Here is a 14,967-nt window from a genome sequence, read left to right on the forward strand (position 1 = left end):
TGGCTGTCCCAGAAGAGCTGGGCAAGCCCAGGCTCCCCTCCTGGGCCCCAGCCCTCCCTGATTCCCTGGTTTCCATCTTTCCCACCTCATCCCCAGAGGTTCCACTTGCTGAATTGCTTCTGTGAATGTTAGCTTCTCCCTGAGATGCTGCTCCCAGAGCAAACAGCAACCTGCCCAGCAGGGAAGCCACTGGGGATGGTCCTGCGCCCCGCCACACACATACACCAACTTGTTCAGGAGGTGAGCTCCATGTCCCTTTCCTCTTCTGCTTATTGGGATGAATTCTGCTCATAGGTTCTGAGGACCACATGTTTTTGATATAGGTTCACCTCCAACGGGCTCAGCTTCACAGGTCTGCTTCAGCAGCCAATGCCCTTTGCCTCAGCAGTGCACACCCTGAGCTGACAGAACACCTGGAGAAATATCTTTCCTCCCCCTCCTATCCCTTCTAGAATCTTTTTTAGGTCATCAAACAAGAAAATGCATGAAAACAAGCATGTGAATATTGGTATACAAGATACCGGAAGGAGTGGAAGAAAATCCACACTTTGTCATCCTGTCCCTGGGAAAAAAGCAAGGAAAGAAAGGGAAGGAATAAATAATGCCTTGGCCTTTGACAAACCACTTCACTATATATGCTTCTGTTGTTCCAGAGGCATATAAATACATTGTATTATATTTGGGCTTGGAATTTAAATTCCATAAAATATTTCACAATTTCTAGGAGGAAGTCAACCCTTAATTGTTCTTTTTGCTCATGTTTTATCATGAGTTTTATTTAATCCAAAGTGTTGCTTCCTAATTTACAATCTTTCTGTGGAGGAAATATGAAAAATGCTTCATAAAGCCACTCTGCAAGCAGGATGCACATTTCAGAACAGAACTTGCCCCCTGCTTAAGTAGTTGCTCACCCTTCCACCTCCTGAGATCAAGAATGACTCATTCTTGTACAGGATGAACCAGACAAAGCAACATTTCTAATGTGCTCCAGACCCTGAAGGCAGAAACCCTTTAAGAATTGAAATTCCCATTTTATTGCCAACAACAGATATCAGATGGAATGTCCATTCAGTGACGATCTCCCAAAGAAAAACAAGCAGAAGCGAAGAGCTCTTAAGATTATAACCAACCATCAATCCAGTCAACTCCCTCAGACACTAACTTCAGTACTGAAGGGTTTTCTTGAAAAGTCCTTGGGGGCTATTTATGGGTCACTGGGAAAGTAAGTGTTAATGTCTGCCTTGGATGCTTTAGGACTGACTGTTCAAATGTTTGTATGGGATTGGCTGAGTCTGGAAGTTGCGTTTGTTTTCCACCCAAGTCTTCACAAGAGCTTTTAAATTACCTGTAGCTGTCAGAGGGGATCATCTCCTTAGGAAAGCGGATGGAGCTTGCCCATCACATCATGGTTCAGGTTTTTACAATAATGCTGCTGTGGCCTCTGGTCTCCCCTTTCACTTTAAATGATGGTTCTGAAGTCAAGCTATCGTGCCGCTGATTTGGGGCTTCCCTGGTGGCTCAGATAATAAAGAATCTGCCTGCAGTGCAGGAGACCTGGGTTTGAACCCTGAGTGGGAAAGATTCCCTGGAGAAGGGAATGGCAACCCACTCAGGTATTTTTGCCTGAAGAATTCCATGGACAAAAGAGCCTGGGGGGCTATAGTTTATGGGGTTGCAAAGAGTTGGACATGGCTGAGTGACCAAGCACACACACATAGTTTATTTACAATGTTAAGTTAATTTCTGCTATACAGCAAAGTGATTCAGTCATATATATATATATATATAATATATTCTTTTAAAAATTCTTTTCTATTATGGTTATTCACAAGATATTGAATATAGCTCCCTTAGTGCTGTGCTGCTCATTTTATAAGAATCTTATAGGAAACAAGCTTGGGTTACTAAGAGGGGTGAGGTTAGCACACACCTTCTAGAAGAGGCTTCAGCAGCCATAGCGAGACCCCTGGGCCCCTGTCCTCCTCCACACAGTGACCCCCCCTACCAATTTATCAGAGGCCCCACAGTCAGGCATTCGTTCTCCTTCAAGTTCACCAGCACATACTCCTGGGATCTTACTCTTTAATCATCTTCGTTTTTGTTAAGTATGGACCATCATGTCTTTTGGCCCCCACTGTGATATAGGGCTCCTCAAACAAAGTACTTCCCTAGTGGCTCAATCAGTAGAGAATCTGCCTGCATTGAAGAAGACCTGGATTCAATCCCTGGGTCGAGAAGATCCCTTGGAGGAGGAAATGGCAACCCACTGCAGCATTCTTGCGTGGGAAATCCCAAGGACAGAGGAGACTGGCAGGGTACAGTCCATGGGTTGCAAAGAGTTGGACACCACTGAGTGACTAAATCACCACCAAACAAAGTAAGGGCATCTCTTGTCATTAAAAATGCTAAAATAGCAAAACTAAATATGTATCGAGGCAGCCCCTGCCTTGGCACCAGATGAAGCAGTCTGTGATTCCGGTACGTGGATCTGAATATTTCCTCCACAGAATGTTTCATGTGATACAAGTATTTCAGAGAAAGGTAAAGCTCAGAAAATTACCAGAGGGGCCTTGGATAAGTTTGCAAAGGAGTGGATGGGGCAGGTATGGCCTTCACTGTGTTAAAGTCCACTGAGGGCCCCACGTGGGCCCTAGGAGGTTGGTAGAGTAAAAAAAGCACTTGGATCTGTCAGAACCCAGCCTGGTGTCTTTGGGCAAGTGATTCTGTCTGGGCTTCCATCTCCTCCTCTTAAAATTAAGAATATTTGCCTTAACTATCTTGCCGGAGTAGAAATGAGCAATAAACGTTAAAGGTCGGCCACAGCATTAACGTCTACTGGAAGCTTGACTGGTTCGATCTCCTTGCTGTCCAGGGGACCCTCAAGAGTCTTCTCCAGCACCACAATTCAAAAGCCTCAATTCTTTAGTGCACAGCCTTTCTTATGGTCCAACTCTCACATCTTACAGCTCACCCAGCCCCTTATTACTATTACACGCATGTCATTATTTAGAATACTTTTCTTGATCATTCTCAGTTTTAAAAATGATGCTCACTACCCTTAGGGCCCTTGCTTTTTCTTCTCCCTCTTCCTTCTCCATCTGTTACCATCATTGATCTGATTCAGCTCAACCACAAGGGTGGAGCCAGGGGAAGTCAGTGGAGTTGACAGCACAGCTTAAGTTTGTGAGGCCACCATCAAGAGTCTCCAGGGGCAAGGCTGGGGCACCTGCCCATGGAGGACAAGAATCTGAATCCCACGATTCTCCAGGTTTTCCAATTCTGTAGTTAAAAGCTTGGAGGAACTGAAAGAACTTTGGGTTGATCCTTGCTGTCTGTGTATTACATTTTGTCCTCATTAGTACTGAAATGTGTTTGTATCACTTCTCCTTCTCGGGGTCATACCTGGAGATGGCCTTTGGGTCAGTACCCTAAATCCAGCAGTCATCCCAGTGGGGCAAAATTATGGATGGGAAAATGGCCCTCCATAGCTAAGGCTCAAAGAAGGTGAAATCCATCTAACAAGGCACACACATTTTTTTTCTTCCAGTGTTTCTAGGGGCCAGTGTTTTTTAAATCAAGGACAAGGTTATGGAAAATCATCTTTAATTAAACCTGCATCAGTCCCTCTAGGGCTTTGTGCTGTGTTCACCTCTTAAATTATCCACTCCAATTAGCAGAATCCTTCCTTCCAGCCTCGAGGTTTTATTTGCAGGTTTCACAGTGCTCTGACAGCTCCAATCTGTTTCATTGTGTCTGGAAGCAGCATCTGTAGGATTTCTTCCCCGGCTGCCTCAGGCTGCATTCTTTCTCTCTTCCCAGTGTGTCTTTGTTGTGAGGCCAGCTAGGCCACAGCCAGCTTTGTCTCTTCAACCGCCACCCCCTGCCTATTGCTACCCTGCTGCTGCTGCTGCTGCTAAGTCGCTTCAGTCATGCCTGACTCTGTGCGACCCCATAGACGGCAGCCCACCAGGCTCCCCTGTCCCTGGGATTCTCCAGGCAAGAACACTGGAGTGGGTTGCCATTTCCTTCTCCAATGCATGAAAGTGAAAAGAGAAAGTGAAGTCACTCAGTCGTGTCTGACTCTCAGCGACCCCATGGACTGCAGCCTACCAGGTTCCTCCATCCATGGAATTTTCCAGGCAAGAACACTGGAGTGGGTTGCCATTGCCTTCTCCAATGCATGAAAGTGAAAAGGGAAAGTGAAGTCGCTCAGTGTCCGACTCTTCGCGACCCCATGGACTGCAGCCCACCAGGCTCCTCCGCCCATGGAATTTTCCCTACTGACTTTTATTCCCAGCTCTCCCTAGATTAGTCTCCACCTGTCCGTGTATTTAATCAAGATATCGACCAGCATTCCTTGCTACTTTCGGAAAGACACTTATGCGAGCAATGCTCCTTCCTTCAGCCAGAAAAACCAAAGTGGAGGAGCATTCTTAATCCACCCAGCTGACATTGCGCCCTAAAATGATTAGAAAAAGTCAGTTGATATTTTAAATCATCATTCAATTAATTAATCTAAAAAGAGAAGGAAACAGAAAAAGTGCACTTTCTTTCATGGGATCCACATATTGACCCTTCAATACTTCTGCTTCCTGGAGTATCTATTGTTGTTGTCGTTCAGTCACTAAATCATGTCTGACTTTTTGCGACCCCAGGGACCGCAGCACGCCAGGCTTCCCTGTCCTTCACCGTCTCCCGGAGTTTGCTCAGGTTCATGTCCCTCGAGTCAGTGATGCTATCTAACCATCTCATCCTCTGCCGCCCTCTTCTCCTCTTGCCCTCAATCTTTCCCAGCATCAGGGTCTTTTCCAATGAGCTGGCTCTTGGCATAAGGTGGCCAATGGATTGGAGCTTCAGTTTCAGCATCCATCCTTCCAATGAATATTCAGAGTTGATTTCCTTTAGGATTGACAGGTTGGATCTCCTTGCAGTCCAAATGGCTCTCAAGAGTCTTCTTCCACACTGTATTGAGTATATATTAAGAGTTATAAATTACTGAGCAGTAATTTTAAAAAGAAATCATTATAACAAAATATTTATAGTGTACAAAAAATCCAAGGAAAAATATTCAAATATGTTTTATACTTGTATCTATCTATATCTGTGTAAATATCTGTAGCTATTTATCACCTGCATATCTACAAGCCATTAAGCTTAAGATGTGAAACATAGATAAATTGAAGCCCTCTTTATGCCCCTCTGCTGATCCCTCTCTCTACAGCGGTAACTATGAACCTGACTTTGGTGTGTATCCTTGCCATGTATGTCTTCATACTTTCACTACGTCTGAAGGATCCGCAAATACTACTACATTAAAAACTTCGTGTAAATAGCATCATATTCTATGTATCTGTCTGCAACCTGTTTTTCACTTGTGAGAATTTCCTGTGTAAATATTAATAATTTGGCCACTTCATTTATTCTAAAGGAGGTGTGCCCATTCTCTCCTGGATGGATGTTTAGGCCCTGACTTTCAGCGATTATGAACAATGCTGTGATGGACTCATCATTACAGGGGATCTGTGTGCGTGACAGTCTTCACAAGTGAATCAAGGTGATCAGACAAGTCTGGGAAACTCTAGAGCAAACTGTTCTGTAAAGCCAGATCATGAATAGTTTCAGCTTTGTGGTGACAAAGCTCTCGACAGGACTTGCTGATTCCCTCCAGCCCACCTTCTTCACAATCCTCTAAAAAATATAAACCCATTCTTAATTTGAGGGCTGCCTACAGTATGCTGGCAGATTTGGTCCACTAGCCTTTGCCCGACCATGTTCTGAGTGCCACCGAGATGAGGCTACCTATGTCCGTAAACCTATTGGATGCTGTTAAATGCTCTGAGATGACTTTGGAACGTCATAAAATCTGTCACCTTCCCTGTCTCCCTGATAGACAATGACTTCCTTCTTCCTTCCTGCCTTCAGGTGTGGTTATGTGTTGCACGATTTATCATTTCTATGGGAACTTCTTGCTTAAACTCAGAGGTTTACTTTGGAGGAGAAGAGTGACAGAGTCGCTCTTCCTCTATAAAATTCTTACAGATTGAGGTTTATCCCACTTCTGAAAACCGATGTGTGGCCGGGGTAGGTGGTAAACTGCAGGAACAGTGGAAATGCTTTCCGTCTCTAGAACTAGAGCCTCAGAACAGGTGCCACTTGGGGACAAGGGGAGAAGACAGTGTTCATTGGACGCAAAACCATAAACATGCTTAGAAAACCTGGAATTGTTAATGGTGCATGCTAATGAAGGCTTTTAATTTTTATGATTATCTCGGGGAGAAAACATATGGGGAATGACGATACTGTGCTGAAAGACAAAGAAAACCCTAACACAGAACAGGCTTGAAAATACAAAAGAAAAATATGACATGTCTTGAGGGCTGAATACGAAATCAATATTTGTCACAAAAAGTGTATGGTAAGGAGCTTTGAGAAAATGGAGAAATTCTGGACCACGGGCTGCAGGGCATCAAACAAGCTCACACCAGTCACATTTGACACATTTTAACTTAGACCTACAATATTAGCGGAATGGGTTGGCTCTGTTGGATTTGAGAAGAAAATCTTTTGTTCTCAGAAATAATTTGTTGGCCTGGATAAAACCCCAAAGACCAGGGAAATAGTGGCCCTGTGGTCCTACAGGTGTGGTGTCATTTGGCTTTTGGGCTCATTGGCTTAAAGAGGAGCAGAGAGAAAGGGTGGATGGAGATTGCCCCCCAAACACCGGAGAGGGTGACTGCTGAGCACTCTGCAATACATGAGGCTGAAGCGGTTGGAGTCACTGGGGGCTTCCAGGGGAACTCGGCCAAGCCAGAAGTGTGGCATCCTTGTTGTGTAGACAGAGGAGTAACTGCAGGGTGTCCGGGACACCGTGAGGAGGGTGCTGTTAGGTGGCTAGCTTGTCTACACCTTTCTGAATACAGCAAATAGAGTGCTCCTCTCATGATACCCTTGCTGAGTTCCCTGGCACCTTGCACCCCATCTCACAAGCCTTCCCCATGTCTAACGCACCAGAAGGCTCCCCTTCCGAGGGATATCACTCCTAACCCAGCCAAAGGCTCTACGCTTCTGAAGGCTTATTTCAGGCCCTGTAGTGGGTCAGGGGGACTCCCTCTCCACCTCTCATATCACAGGGGGCTACTCAGCTAGAACTCAGGGACCTCTGGACCCAAGATGCCGAAGTTCTAGAGGGCAGTTTCACTGCACAACTCTGAGCAGCCACTCTGCCTGCTGACTTTCCTGGTCATGCGTCTCCTAAGAAGATTGCAGGGCTGATGGAGAATACCTTCTTCCTCTGTCTCCATGCCAACAGTGCGCGCAGGTCCTGCCTGCCTCTGTCCTCGCTGCGGCCCCGGCAAGGATGTCCCGTGGTGTATATTGATCACCTTCCGGCACCGACTCACCAGGGCCTCTAGTCATCTCTGTCTGCACTCATTCCCTCTGAATGCACGTCTTTTTACTGTCCCACTTTGAGGCCAGCTGTGCAAAGTCGGAAAGAAAAAGAAATAGTCACCTACACTTGTAAGAATTATGCCCTTGGAATGTAATAACTGACACTGGTTTGGCATTTTCTTTCAAAACAGTGTTTAATCTGTGTCATTTGACACATCTCTAGGAAGCAGGTGAAGCAAATTTTATTCAAACATTAAAAAATTTTTCATTTTATAAATAAGGAATTTAAAGTTTGAAGAGCATTTCTGAAGATAATTTTTAGGCCTTCCAGAAATTTCTGAAGCTTCCAGAGCTGGTATATGATGGATCTGGGACTCAGACCCAAATCTTCAACCTTTAATCTAGTGATTTCCCTCATGGTTCTCCAGAGAAACAGAACCAATAGAATATACACATACATATACACATTTGCATATACCTATACAAATGTGTATGTGTATATTTATATGTGTACACAATTTTTAATATAATTGTATATTTAAAAAATATTTTAGATTGCAGAATTATATATTATGATATTATTATTTATTAATATTATCATTTTATTATCTTAAGGATTATCTTACATAATTATAGGAACTGGTAGGTTCAAAAATCTGTTGAGCAGACTGGAAGTTCAGAACTCAGATAGGAGTTGATGGTGCAGTTTTGAGGCAGAATTTCTCTTCTTTGGGAAACCTGAGTTCTTGTTCTTGAAGTCTTGAGCTGAGTGAATGAGGTCCACCTACATTATCAAGCTTAATCTCCTTATTTACTATCAACTACTTGAAAAAGTTATGCACATCTACAAAACACCTTCTCAGCAGCACCCAGATTACTGAGTGATGAAATGCCTGAGTACCGTAGTCCTGGCTTCCCCTGGGGCTCAGCTGGTGAAGAAGCCGCCTGCAGTGTGGGAGACCTGGGTTTGGTCCCTGGTTCAGAAGATCCCCTAGAGAAGGGAAAGGCTACCCACTCCAGTAATCTGGCCTGGAGAATTCCACGGACTGTACAGTCAACGGGGTCACAAGAGTCGGACACACTGAGCGGCTTTCACTTCGCTTCACTTCACACCATAGTCTAGCCAGGCTGAAACATAAAATTAACCATCACAGCTATCTAATAAAAATTTTTCCTGGGATAAGTCTCAATTCTGTGGTGGGCAGAACCAAGAGTTAGCAGAGAAATGAAAATAAGACTGAAGATTTTTGCCCTAACCTGTGTTCCATGGCCTGCATCCCCTGCAGGCAGGGTCTGCATCCGGTTCAGCTTTGCTTTCCCAGTGCCTGGAATGATAGGTGGCCATGAGGGGTCATCAGGGAATATGGGCTCAAGGGATATATGTGAAACTTCCTCATTATCTCAGAGACGCTGATGACGCAATTAACCATATCTTTTTTTTTTTTTTTTGGCTGCACTGCAGGGCATGTGGTATCTTACTTCCCAGACCAGGGATCAAACCCATGCCCCTGCACTGGAAGCACAGATTCTTAACCATTGGACCACCAGGGAAGGCCCTGGGTTAACCATATCTTATAAAACTGGTGGCTTCCAGGTCTTTCTAGCCATTAGAGTGTGCTCTGGAGCCTGACTGTCAAGAATTGTAATTCACAGAATTCCCACCTGCTAGCTGTGCTGCCTCAGGCAAGTAACTAAACCTTTCTGACTGACTTCCTCATTTGAAAAATGGGGGTGATGACTGTGTCTACTACATAAGGTGGTTGTGCAAATTAAATGAGTTAATGCATGTGAAGGGCTGAACTCAGTGCCTGGCACACAGAAATAGCCAGTAAATATTAGCTATAATTTCCTTTATTATTTGTGCATCTTCCTAGACTCTTGCTTTGAGCTCCACATTCTCATATGAAGGCCAGAGTTCTACAAGTTCTTCTTTCTCAAACATTTCCTAGGTTACCACTGCTAACTGCACAGTGGAAGCTGTGTGCTATTTAAATAATTGAGAAGATATTACCTTATGGAAGAGAGTCCTTCTAAATTAAAAAAACCAAGGGAAGCTTAGTATATTAGTTTGCTAATATACTAGCAATATACCTGCTAAGACAAAGAGCCACAAACTGGGTGGCTTAAACAGAAATTCATATTTTCATTGTTCATTAGATTAGAAGCTTAAGTTCAGGTATTGGCAGGAGTAGTTTCTTCTGAGGTCTGGGGGAAAAAATCTCTTCCATACTTCTTTCCTAGGTTCGGTAGCTTAGCCTTAGCTCTTCCTCGGCTTGCAGAAGGTTGGCTCCTACCTGTGTCTTTACATGACTGTTGTCTTCTTTCTATGCGCATCTGTCTCTGCGTCCATTTCCACTCCTTGTAAGGACACAAGCTATGTAGGGTTAGGGCCTGCCTTAACTTGGTCTTAACTTGACTTCATCTTGACTTGATCATCTGTGAAGATTTTGTAAGACCATATTCACAGGTATTGGGGTTAGGATTTCCCTATCTTTTTGGGGGACACAAACTCATGACACTCAGCTTTCATGTTGGGTCTAGTGAATTATAATCAGCTTATGCTCTGGCCTTTGGCAGTGCCCTCTAGCTGATGAGTAGATACCCAATTCCAAACCACACAGTGGTATGTGCTGAGGAACCTCAGCCAGAATGAAGTTGGGGGCCATCATGCTGTTATTTAACATTCCCTGTCGTTTTAACATCTTTTTTGTATCTCATAATAAGCAGTCACTTAGTTGCTGGTGTTCATGCTGCAAGATGGGTTGGAACGACTTAGAAATAAAAAGCTACGACAAAGTCCAAACACCTTGACACACCACGTTACCTGATTCAAAAGACAGAGAACTCACTGACGTATTAGAGAAAAAGCTAGATTATACTTAAAAAGCATGACTCCATGGTTTTTGTCTTACATGCTCTGAGAAGTTATTTCTCCCACTTCACATTTATTCCAGTGCTGAGACCCTTGGACTTGCAAGGAGATCAAACCAGTCGATCCTAAAGGAAATCAGTCCTAAATATTCATTGGAAGGACTGATGCTGAAGCTGAAGCTCCAATACTTTGGCCACCTGATGCGAAGAGCTGACTCACTGGAAAAGATCATGATGCTGGGAAAGATTGAAGGCAGGAGAAGAGGACCACAGAGAATGAGATGGTTGGATGGCATCACCGACTCGATGGACATGAGTTTGAGCAAGCTGAGGGAGTTGGTGACGGATAAGGAAGCCCGCTGTGCTGCAATCCATGGGGTCACAAGGAGTCGGATGTGACTGAGCGACGGAACTGAAATGAATTAGTTTGTGTTATGGAAGGCCTTTAGGCTGCGTTCCTCCCATGCAAGTCCTGTATATGCGTAACACTGCAAACTCTCCCACAGCTTTTCACAAGGACCGCCCTGCTGATATAGACACCCAATCCATCCTATCTCAGATGTCACTCTGAGGTCTGTGGGGAAGGTGATCTCCCTATTTACAGGTGTGGTCACTGAAATTCACAGAGAGCAAGAGGCAGGGCCAGGATTGAGGTACCATTCCAGGGTTGATTCCATGACCGCAGGAGGAAGACCTTGGTAGAAGGACAGTAAAATCCTTTCGTGTCAATAGACAGCCAACGGGAGTTTGCTGTATGGCTCAGGAGACTCAAACAGGGGCTTTGTGTCAACCTAGAGGGGTGGGGTGGAGAGGGAGATGAGAGGGAGTCTCAAAAGGGAGGGGACATATACCCTCCCTTTTGTATACCTATGGCTGATTTATGTTGAGGTTTGACAGAAAACAGCAAAATTCTGTAAAGCAATTATCTTTCAATAAAAAAAAATATTAAAAAAAAATCCTTTTGTGTCAGTACACCACTGAGTTCACAGAACACAAAGGACTGGTTCAGACCAGACTCTAATCCCGAAAGATACATGCACCACTTTGTTCATAGCAGCACTATACACAGAAGCCAAGACATGGAAGCAACCCAAATGTTCATCAGAGGAACAGATAAAGAAGATATGATACATATATGCATTGGAATATTACTCAGCCATTAAAAAGAATGAAACAATTCCATTTGCAGCAAGATGGATGCAACTAGAGATTACCGTACTAAGTGAAGTCAGAAAGAGAAAGCTCCGTATGATATCATTTATATGTGGAATCTAAAATATGACACAAATGAACCTATCTATGAGACAGAAATAGACTCAGGGACATAGAGAACAGATTTGTGGCTTCCAAGGGGAAGAGAGTTGAAGGAGGTTGGAGTGGGAGACGGGTTAGCAGATGTAAGCTATTATATATGGAATAGATAAACAACAAGGCCCTACTGTATAGCACAGGGAGATGTATTGTGTATACTATGAAAAACTATAAAAGAAAAGAATATATAAAAATAATGTGTATGTGTGTATAACTGAATCACTTTGCTGTACAGCAGAAACTAACACAATATTGTAAAGCAACTATACTTCAATAAAAAAAAAATTAACTAGGACTTGTTAAAAGATTTCAGAAAGACAGGAGAGGGCTTAATGGTGGGAAAAATGAAACTGCACACTGTCAATTCATTCCCCTGGGTCCTGTTTCTCCTCGAAGTGGAAATCAAATACTGGATAATGAGTTGTCCCAAGGTCTCCATCTTTTGAAGGTGATTAGCCAAAAATCAATTTCCCTACTGAAGTCATTCTTACTATTAACTGAAGGTCAAGCCAGTCACTAAAGACTACCGTTTGTCACCTGTTGAGAATAGTTCTCAGGGCAGATGCTCCAGGCACTTACAGCCTTTCACACACATCTATCCTGTCATCACCTTTCCAGCAAGACAGACACTTCCCTTTCCACTGCTCCTGTCTGGGGGGATGCTAGCAGCGTTCTGCAAGAACAAGGCCCTGAGATGCTCGTGGGCACAGATGTAGTTGCTGGCAGGATAGGAGAGGGAGTTAAGTGTCAATGTGCAGGTCTCAACAAGAATGTGTCATGCGCTGGAAGCCTGCTGGGTGCTGGAGGACACAGAGAATGACTGTTAGAGCTACTGTTTTCTGGAGACCTACCATGTGCCAGCAGACCCTCAGCACATTCTGTGTATTGCTTCATTTAATTCTCTCAATATTCCTGTGAGGCTGGTAGGCACTAATGCTATCCCATTTTACAGATAAGAAAACTGAGGCCCAGGTGGTTAGAAAGCTTGCCCAGCTATACAGCTAAAAGTGGGAGAGTTGGGACTTTAGCCTAGTAGGTCTGACTTCAGAGCAAGGTCTCAATAGCATTTTAACAACGTCAGGGCCTTTACGGTCAGGAGAGAGAAAATACTGCTGCTGCTGCTAAGTCACTTCAGTCGTGTCCGACTCTGTGTGACCCCATAGACGGCAGCCCACCAGGCTCCCCCGTCCCTGGGATTCTCCAGGCAAGAACACTGGAGTGGGTTGCCATTGCCTTCTCCAATGTGTGAAAGTGAAAGTGAAGTCGCTCAGTCGTGTCCGACCCTTAGCGACCCCACGGACTGCAGCCTACCAGGCTCTTCCATCCATGGGATTTTCTAGGCAAGACTACTGGAGTGGCTTGCCATTGCCTTCTCCGGAGAAAATACTAGCCCACAAGAATTACGGTAAGGAGTGTAGTGAGGGTTGTTGGAACAGAGAGAAAGGACCCTGGATGGAGACTTAGCGGATGGTCACGAAAGCACTTCCAGAGTCAAGGGCCTGGCTCTGTGTCCCCACAGCACCTTGTGGTGGTTACTTCTGTGGGTCAGGTTAGCTGGGCTACAGGATAGTCAGGTCAGGCATCATCCTGGGTGTTTCTCTGAAGGTGTTTTGGGTGAGATTAACATTTAAATGCGTAGACCAAATAAAGCAGACGGCCCTCCCTAGTGTGGGTGGACCTTAGGCAATCCGCTGAAGGCTGGGCTGGAACAAAAAGCTGACCCTGCCCTGAATGAGGAGGGATTCCGCCTGCCTGCCTCCTATGAGCTGGGGCATTGGATCTTTTTCTGCTTTTGGACTACAATTGAAACATTGGTTTTCCCTGGATCTTTAGCCAGCTGGCCTTTGGACTGGAACTCTACCACCGGCTGTCCTGGTTCTCAAGCTTTTGGAGATGGACCCGAACTAGAGCCAATGGACACTTATGGGCCTCAGTTGGATGACTCCCACCCTGCAGGACTGGAGACTTGCCCACCTCTGTGATCACACAAGCCAAGTGTTTATAAAACATCTCTTTATCTTTATTTCGATCTGCACGCGCGCGCACACACAAACACACACCTTCTAGTGTCTATTGGCTGTGTTCCTCTGGACAACCCTGAACACACACCCTGTTCTAATTCTGTCACCACCTACCCCAGCATCTTATCACTGCCTGTTTGCTTATGCCTCTTCACTGGGCTGTGAACTCCGGGTGGCAGGGACCAGGTCCCCATGTTTCTTGTTGTATCCTCAGAGTCCAATGACACCATGTAGGGAAAGGACTAGCAGAATGCCTGTGGATTGATTGAATGAGAGGGTGAATGGGGTGCTGGGACCCTAAGGATGAGTAGGGATGAGCAGGAGGAGGCATCGGAGGCAGTGGGTTGGCAGCTGGAGAAGGAAGTTCTAGCCACGGTAACGGCACGGTTCAAGTGTCTGGACACGAATGATTTGAGCAGGGCTGGAGGCTGCAGTGTGAGTCCGGGACGGGTGGAGCCGACAGCCAGGTTATAAGGGGCTTCACACACGTGTTAAGCAGCTTGGACTTTATCCACACAGGGATCCATTGTAGTGCCTGAGGATTGAGAATCCATCTTGCAGTGCGACCTTGGCTAAATAATTAACTCCACCAGGGCCTACGTTTTGTTGTTGCTTGTTTTGTCTGTTCCTTTGCATGATCGGGCTTCCCTGATAGCTCAGACGGTAAAGCGTCTGCCGGCAACGTGGGAGATGCAGGTTTGATCCCTGGATCGGGAAGATCCCCTGGAGAAGGAAATGGCAACCCACTCCAGTACTCTTGGCTGGAAAGCCCCACGGACAGAGGAGCCTGGTAGGCTACAGTCCATGGGGTCGCAAAGATTCAGACACGACTGAGCAACTTTGCTTTCCTTTTCCTTTTGCATGATTAGACAGAGAAGGGGAACCTCGGCTTAGAGAGGTTGTGAGCCTGCTATGGGAAGTATCAGTATTGGGTAGGGGGAGGCCTGCTAGGGGTCTGAAGGGGGCAGGGCCCAGCGCTCCTGTGCACATGGCTCCCATCTGACCCTTGGTGCCTGGATGCACCTGCATGACATCCTTCTGCTCTGGGAAGCAGACAATCAGCAGCCTGTGATGAACGAGTCTCCCGGGGCAGCAGAGAGTTACCATGCCTGCCCTCGGTGCCTGACACAAAGGGAGTAATTTCTGTCTTGGGAGCATCTAGGTGAATAAATGGTGTCTAGAAAGCGTCCTTAGGGAAGAACCGCGGTAGCATGAGTGAGAGTCTCCTTGTTAATAGCAAAGGCCATTGAGTTCTAAGTTAAAAAAAAAAAAAAAAGCAAAAAACCTTGGATCCATTTAAGGGCCACGCATCTCACACACTGGTTTGGTATTGATCTGTGCTCATAGCATATTCAGCTCAGCTGCTGACCAGCCT

The sequence above is a fragment of the Moschus berezovskii genome, chromosome 10, assembly GCF_049115385.1.
Source record: "Moschus berezovskii isolate FMDL1 chromosome 10, NW_MosBer_1.0, whole genome shotgun sequence".
In the NCBI taxonomy this organism is placed as follows: domain Eukaryota; kingdom Metazoa; phylum Chordata; class Mammalia; order Artiodactyla; family Moschidae; genus Moschus; species Moschus berezovskii.